This window comes from Rissa tridactyla, chromosome 2 (assembly GCF_028500815.1).
Source record: "Rissa tridactyla isolate bRisTri1 chromosome 2, bRisTri1.patW.cur.20221130, whole genome shotgun sequence".
In the NCBI taxonomy this organism is placed as follows: domain Eukaryota; kingdom Metazoa; phylum Chordata; class Aves; order Charadriiformes; family Laridae; genus Rissa; species Rissa tridactyla.
Genome location: NC_071467.1, coordinates 53,787,247 through 53,795,464, shown reverse-complemented (window position 1 = coordinate 53,795,464; position 8,218 = coordinate 53,787,247). Strand labels below are relative to the sequence as shown.

At 41.3% G+C, this 8,218-nt stretch overlaps 1 protein-coding gene across 1 annotated transcript in view; it reads left to right on the top strand.

The window, feature by feature from the left end:
* The first annotated feature begins 1,169 nt into the window (after positions 1–1,169).
* Positions 1,170–8,218, top strand: part of LPIN2 (lipin 2) — a 45,654-nt gene continuing 38,605 nt past the window's right edge. The window contains exon 1 of the mRNA XM_054191316.1: positions 1,170–1,292. The gene's annotated coding sequence lies outside the window, so the exon portion shown is untranslated. The remainder of the gene's footprint in view (positions 1,293–8,218) is intronic.

The following is an 8,218-nucleotide window of genomic DNA, read 5'->3' as shown; positions in this document are numbered from 1 at the left end:
ATGAGAAAGTAACTGGCAGACAAATAAACATACAATAAAATAAAATAAAGAAGTAACATGGGTAGTGATGAAACAATTCACATCCCTGAAACCTAAACTGTATTTCTGTTTATGCTACTCTTTTCTTCTCCCTTTTTTACACTGAATGCTGTTCAGGGTGAGAATACTATCCTGTTTTAGTACATATTATGCCTCACAATCATCTGGGGCCTCTGGGCAATAGAATGACTCCAGTAAATAACAACACATAACACAGCCAACTACAGTGAGCAGCGGTGTGAATCACAAAAGCAGCGGGCAAGTGAAGCTGCTGACCTGTAATACATACCTGGCCTGCTGGACACGTTTTGATTTTGCAATTCTGCACTTTCATCTAAAAATAATAATAATAAAAAATTTATTTTTCAGCCTCCTGTGAGTAGACTAGCAACTTTCAAAAGAAGGATGCACTGCCAGATGTCTAAAGCTGCAAACACCCCGGACGCGGCGTTTCTTTTGAAACATCCCCGTCACGAGGTGTTAATTCTGAGACACAGCTCAGACCACGGCTATAAATAGCCGCGGAGAGCCAGCACTTCCCTGCTAATCGCCGCAGGCCGGGGCCCGAGGGAACGGGCGGCAACCACGCCACGGCGGTAGGTAGCCGAGCTGCTTTACCTCAGCCTCGACAACTCAGGGCCGGGACAGGAGACGAGGAGGAGGCGGGGCGAGGAAGACAGGAGAGAATGAGGAGGACGTCGGGCGAGGAAGGCAAGCCGCGGGCGGCTGCCTCAGCGAAGCCGCGCTCGCCACAGCCTCGTGCCCCTTCGCTGGCGCCTCCTGCCCCACACCGACCCCAGTCCCCGTCCCCCCCAATTCCCGGCACTGAACATGGCAGCGGCGACGCGCTCCCCACTTCCCTGCCGCCGCTCCCCCTCAGCCGGCTCCCGCCCCGCGCACGCGCACCCACCGCGCGCGTCCTTTCCCCCCCCGCCGCAACCCTGCGTTCGCCCCAAGGTCACGTGGCGCCCGGGGCGAGGCGGGACCCGCGCCGCTGAGGTGGCGCGCGCGCCGCCCGCCCGCCCACTCCCCACCCGCGGCGGCGCGTCCCCGCCCGTGCGCCGACGTGCACGCGCTGCACCAACGGCCGCCGCTTGGCGCAGTTCGCGTCCAGCCCGGCGCGGCGCGTCCCGGCTCCCTTCTGCCCCCCGCCTCCCCCCGCCCCGCCGCCGTTCTCTGGCTCTTCCCCCGCCATTCATCCGCCCGTCCGTCCCTCCTCGGCTGGCGGCGGGCCCCGCCGGGCCTCGCTGGAGGTAAGGGAGAAGGGGAGCCGGGGTGGGGAGGGGGCGCGCCCGGGGGCGGGGTGTCGGCCTGTGTGAGGAGAAGTGAGGGGATGGGGGGGGAGGCCGAGCGAGCCCGGACGGCTGCGGGGAAAGGTGGGCGGCGGAGGGCCTGCCCCGGCCTCGCTCCCATTCCCGGAGAGGGCTCCGAGAACCCGGCGGGGGGGAAGAGGGAGCATCCCCCTCCTCATCCTCTCCCCTGGCTGACAGGTGTGGGTGCTGTCACCCTACCCGGCCCCCTGGAGCTGCCTGCCAGCCGTGCTGGTGACATGAAGGCGGCGTGCCCCTTGTGAAACGTCGGCTTTTCTGGCTCCGCTTTGGCGGTGCGACTCTTGAAACGTTCAAAATCGCGATAGGTGCCTTGCTGCCCCCGAGCTCCGTGCGTTTTACGGATTTGCGTTTCTTAAACTCGGGCTGTTAACTTGCCTACCTGCCGGGCACTTCTCCTTTGGGTTGGTTTTTGTTGTGTTTTTTTGTTGTTGTTGGGGTTTTTTTTCTATTTATCCTTCCTAGTGCAGGCTGTATGAAGCGTTAATCACTAGAAGTATGCTGTCTGCATTTTTTGGTGTATGTGTTTTGAGTTTTTGCCAAGTGCACGTCTAAATTAATTTGTGTGAACTGCATTTTTCCTCTTGTTAAGTGATTACTGAGTACATGTAGCAGACATCAATGATGTTTAATAGAGCAAGACAATATGCCGTGTAAACTCGTGCATTTCCAGCCAACAAAGTGATGTCATAAATATACCTGTGTTTTGGCTGCACCTTGTATGTGCACATCGTCTGATTACTTTTTTCTTTTGCAAACAAAATTCCATTGTTGTTACGAGAGACAATTTCTTAGCCATATGCCATAATGGTATATGGTATTATTTAGGATACCATCAGAGGAGAAAATGATAGACAATCCTACAGAACTCAGTTGTTTGGCTTTGTTTTTTTTATACTTTATAATAGCATTTCTTAAGACAATTTTGAATACTGAACTCCTTATGTTTGCAAAATATATTGGAAGAGGAAAATGTGGAGTTATACACATTTTAAGAATGTACAGATATTCATTAGAATAAAAAATAGTAAGTCACGATATGCCTTCACTTTGTGTTAGTGAAAGTGTGGGTATGTCAGTAATTCAGTGTATACCTAATCATTGTTGGTGTACGTACTAGGCAACTAGCTCTATCCAGGGCCATCAGTTGTTTCTTCTCTCCTAGCTCCTGCTATAGTTTTTTTTGCAGCCCAGAACATACAAGAATGTAAACAATTTTGCCATCTCCTACAAAAGTCAAGGATGATGTATTTTCTTGAGTAAAGTAAGGAAATGATCTGTGAGGTGCTCTGTAAAAACATATTACTATTATGTAATAGAATATTAAACTGATAAGCTGAAGTTAAAAAGTTTCTAAATGAACTCAGCATGTCAGGAACTTTGAATGAAATGCTGTTTTATCTGGTATTATTCTTAATTACAGTAGGAATAACTAGATAGTGATGAAAGGCTCTTGTAAGCAATTATAGCATTAATTTTTAAGCTCATAGTACAACTTTTCAGTTAAGTGTATCAAAATGTTTAGGTTTTTTGATGGCCTGTAAAAGAGGTGTGTTTGAAGTTGTCTTATTCTTAGTACTTAACGTTTTGGTTTGTTACAAAATTAAGCTTAGTTCTTTGTTATTATTTACTTGGAAGACATGTAAAATGTTCCAGTTTTGCAGTGCAGAGAACTCTTTGTTCTTTCTCCCTACTTCCAACATTTCTCTCCACTAATGTAAAGTCATGATCAATTATGGGGAAATATAAACTGCACTTGCTGCACTTGACACCTCCTTATGTATCTTGAGGCCCAGAATAGCCCGTCTTTGCATTGCATCATACTGCCCAGAGAACGTGCAATCTAGATCAGAAAAAGCTGAAAGGATTTTGTTCAAAGCCACATTGGGAACATCTACGGGTTAAATTAGTTGCATTTGTTGCCCTCTTCCTGGAAGGTGCTCACATGGTTATACTCCAGATCACAATACATCTTAAGTGCAAGACCACAGCATTTGCAAATACGTTGTGTGTAACTGTCTGAAAAGGGATGAAAGGACACCTTCTGGTGTGAGGTTTGGTGTTGCATGTTATGTGGATCCATAGTGAAAAAGCTTTCAGGCTTACACGAAACAGTGGGTGATGTGTTTGTGATCAAATTCAGGTCTAAAGCATACGCATTAGATGTCTTCATCCCATACTGGGCAAATTCTGAGAACATAACTTTGTATCCCAGTGATTTTTGCATTTGGCAGCGCTGATCAGGAGTGCTTTCTTTATGAACCTTTGATCTCATTGAAGCTGCTTTTTAAGATTCTGCAGTAACACAAACATGTCATCTCTGTAAATATCTCACTGTTATATAGGTAAGCAGAGATTATTTTTTTAAACTGGTAATTAAAATTACTCTCTTAATGTAATTTTAATGTTTCACTTAAAAATGAGTTTTTATTTTGCCTAGCTGCTATCTCATCTTGGTTGTTACAAACAATCCAGTATGTACTAACATTAGAGCTTACATTTCAGTTTGTGCAGGCACGCTGATTCAATATGAAACTGTCATGCCAGTCATGTCATGCCAGTCAAACTGTCATGCCAGTCAAGCAAGGTTGTCTTTGTGTTTGAGTTTAAGCGTACTTGAGGGGGATTTATTTTTTTTTAATTTTGATAGAAATTTCTTTTTTTCTTATGTATATATTTCAAGGGAGTTTCCAAGTAAAGGATGCTAGCTTCCTCTTCCTATTTATTTTGTTGTTATCAGTTTCTTTCAGCTTTGCAGTAATGTAATTTGTCATTAACTGCCAGAAATTGTCTGAGTCACTCTTTTCCCAAAACTAAGGGACAATTCCTTATTGCTGCTGTCTGTAGGGATAAGAATTATAATTGAGGAACCGGCTCATTTATTTATCCAAAGTGCTTAAGTTTGATACCAGAAATGTAAAGATGCAAAGTAATAACAGAAAAGTCTCCAGTGTACTAGGTGACATTTTTGTGTTGGTCTACGTGGCTGAAGCCAGCACATGCTAAGTCAGTCTTAGGCCAAGTCTTTAGGTTTACTTGTCTTTTTTTAGACTGCATAACTGCCTCCTCATGTGCTGCTTCTGGATTGATGGTTATGAAAGGCCTTTTAAAGGAAATGCGTAAAGGATTCTTTGCAAAATTCTTTCAAAGAAGTGCTTCCAGTAATGAATTGTGGCTGAGATTCCATTAGAAATGCAAGTAGCTGTCTCTCACTTGGCTAACAATAGAATTTAGTTTGTGGTGGAACTGAAATACAAAGACTTTAAAAAAAAAATAAAATTACTTAGTGGTGACTTAAAGCTGTTCATTCTCCAAATCAAATGTGTGCATGTTAACACAAACGAGAAATCTGCGAGGCTGCTTTACAGGTTTGTCATGTCCCATATAGACAGTGCAGACATGCTATTGTGTGCTAAGGATGAACAGATACATCCCTCAGACAAATGTATGATCTCTGTGTTCATTAAAACTCAATAATGCAAGTAGATGGTGTTTGGTGAATGAGTAAGCATATGCTACTTTGCTCAACTATATCTAATTTTCCCGGTCCCAGTATCTCATGCTATGAATACCTTTTATGTGGGAATTCTCTAAGACTAGCATTTTTACCCAATTTTGTAATGAAATAGCTAGGTCTTACATGCAAATGAAATTTATGGAGGCTCTTCTATTTTGGTACATGCTCATCAGTTCAACAGTATGGAGAGTTTATCAAGTAAAAAAAGTTTTCTTGTTTATATACACTATATTTAAAACTTCTTGGGTATTCCATGTATGTATTTCTCAGAATAAGTATATTTCTGCTCTTTCTTGTCAACCTGAAGATATGTACTAGTCTCAGATCTTATATTAGTGTGTCCATTCTAAAGGTAATCAAACCACTAATATATCAGGATGCATTTCATGCTTAAATACATGAGACTGTTCTTCTGCTTTGACTTTTGAATCCTGGAAGGTTGTAAGAAAATAAAAATACGCCTGAGGCAGATCAGTGCCTGGAAAGAAATCTTTTTAAATGCAGAAAATAGAAAGATAAGGGATTGCTCATTAGGGAAATGCTTAGTGCTTTATAGAAACATACAGGAAAAGCTTCATCTGTTTTCTCTAATCTCATGTAAAAATGAGATAGATGGAATTTCTATTCAGAAACTTTCGTTTCTGTGGTATGTGTCTGGAAATAAGTTCAACCGAGGATGATGTGGCTGTAGAAGAGCCCGTGCTGCTGGAAGTAGGTATGTCAAGTGTGGCAGGCACTTGTGTGGGATATGCCCGTGCAGGTTCCAAAGGGCTGTGCTCTTGGATTAGCCAGTTACCTCTTTTCAGTACTCTTGAAAGAAGTTAAGGTCTTCACGTACATAAGATAACGTAAGCTTTTGATTGAACTGATCATTTTAACAGTAAAACTCACTTTATGGACTTTTAAAGTATTGTTCTCACTGAAGTTCCTTTGCAAACAGAAAAAAGGTAATTTGCTAAAAAAAAAAGAAGAAAATGTTCAGATTAATACACTGGAATCAGATGATTCATAGTAGATCATACAGATATAACTGTTTACATGTTACAAAAGAGCCAAGTCCAAGTAAACTGCGCGTTTCCTGTCTTACTATCTTTTTTTTTTTCCTTAGAGATAAAAAGAATACTTAAGCTGCACGCAAAAATATTCTCATTTGAATGTCTCTTGACTCTACCTGACAGGAGATCTTGAAGATACTGAATTTGCTGTTTTGTATCATAGATGGAAAACTAGACATTTGATTTTACTGTTTTTTTAACCCCAAGTTTAGTGGGCAATGCATTGCTTTTGTATCACTGGTATTTCTCTAACATCTATTAACTCTTTGGATTCTTGTACCGTACTGTTATTACTGGTGATAGTCTTTTTTCATTATTTTTATTTTTTGGACTGCTGGGAATGGTGGGTGAAAGCAGGTAATGCTGCCTTTAGTCTTCAGCATTTCCGAGCAAAACTTGATTTTTAGCTGCATGTAACTCTGCTAGAATGGAACATTCCAAGTTATATATTAGCTGCCTTTGGCCTCTATATGGAAAATTTTAGCAACTGTATTCGTTTTTTATAAGAAGTGAAACTTGACAGTATGTTTCCACTCTACTAGAGGAAAAATTTTAGCTGTTTTCTCTTAGAAAAATTCTCTGAGGCAGATGGTCTTCATTCAGTATGTCTTCTGTTATTCATGTGTAAATTTACTTTAATTTGGCAAAGTTATTAGCCTTTGAATTAGGTTTAAAAGTCCATAATGAGGATGGATAGACTTTTGCAGTTAAAAGTAACAAACATGCTGTACTGAATGTATTTTATCACAAGAAGGAACGAGCAGAACTGTATTTCCAGTTTCAATAAGCAGATGCTTCAGACCAGGGCTAGGATCAAGAATTTGAGCACAGGGAAGTGTTTTCAGTCCCAGCCTGATTTTTGTAATCTCTATTGGAGAATTGGTAACTCTTCCATTTTGTTTGCACCTGATAGACAAAGTGTAAAAAGTGCACACAAAAAAAGAAGTGGAGGGGAATTTAGGAACTGAATTAGAGGCCTGGGGAGAACGGATCTTTTCCAATGTCAGGATAGGGTGTGAGAACTGAGAACTGGGGTGCTTAAGTCTTAGTTGATAGTAAGTAAAAGTGATTTGGGGCAGGATGAGGTGAAGGAGACGTACGGGACATGAACAAAGGTTGTCTTGTATTTGCTGTATCTGTTAGGATATGTTAATTAGAGGAGGATTTGTCTCATTCATTCGTCTCAGCAAATTTATCCTGATGTCTGAGTGAATTGTGATTGTACTAATAGAAGCTCGTGTCTATAGGATTTCTGCTTCCTTCCTTCCAGAATTTAGAATGACAAGTACTTATGAAAGCCGGGGAAAAGGCCTGGAGCTGTGTTCTGGCCACACTTGTTCTACAGTTCCTATATAGTACAATCAAATCACTTATACGTAATTTTCACAGGCAATCAGGCTTTTTTTATTTTTGTAGTGACCATCTGGGATATGTAAATCTGATTAGCAGCTACAAATGTAGCCTATGGAAGCAGTGTTTTGAATATGCAAAGAGGTAAAAAATGGAGGGAAACTCTGCAAAGTCAAGTTTTAACTGTGCTAAAACCCCCTATATTTTTAATTCCTAATGTCCTGGCCTGGGTTTTCCATTGCGTATGTGGAAAAAAAAAAATAATACTACATCTCTGGGATGCTGTAAAACTAAATGAATGCAATCAAATATATGATAAAGGTTACTGTAGAAAAGTACCATTTAAAAATGGAATCATACTTCCCATCAGGGATTTTGACTAATGAGCAATGGGATAAAATGTGTGGACTCAGGAAGAACAGAGGGGGGAAAAAAGAACATAGAATGATGACTGATCTTTGTCAGGAGTATTAACTTGCGTGAGGCTAGTGGGAAAACTCATATGTGCTTTCTGAGGCTAAACCACAGTAAAATCCACTCACACCAAAGACCTGGATTAAAGTTGCATGAAAAACATTGCTTCTAATACTTTCCAAATTTGGGGTATTTGCTTTTCAACACTAAAGCTAATTTTCCTGTGTAAATTGTAAGTAAATAGCATAGTACTTAAACTTACTCAGAGGGAATTATATTTTATTTACCTTATTAATATTGAGAAATGAAAGACAAGGAGGCTTACTAAACGTGCAAAGCTTATTACCTGTCTAAAATCTTACCTTACTGCCGGTGCAGTGAACCCAATTGTATGGGTGTTCTAGAAAGGCTGTCTTCTAAAACACTTTTAGAAGCTTTGGAGAAAATAATGTCAATCTGAAATACTGAACAATAGTGAAATAGAATAGATGTAACAGAAAGTTATACAGAAAAAA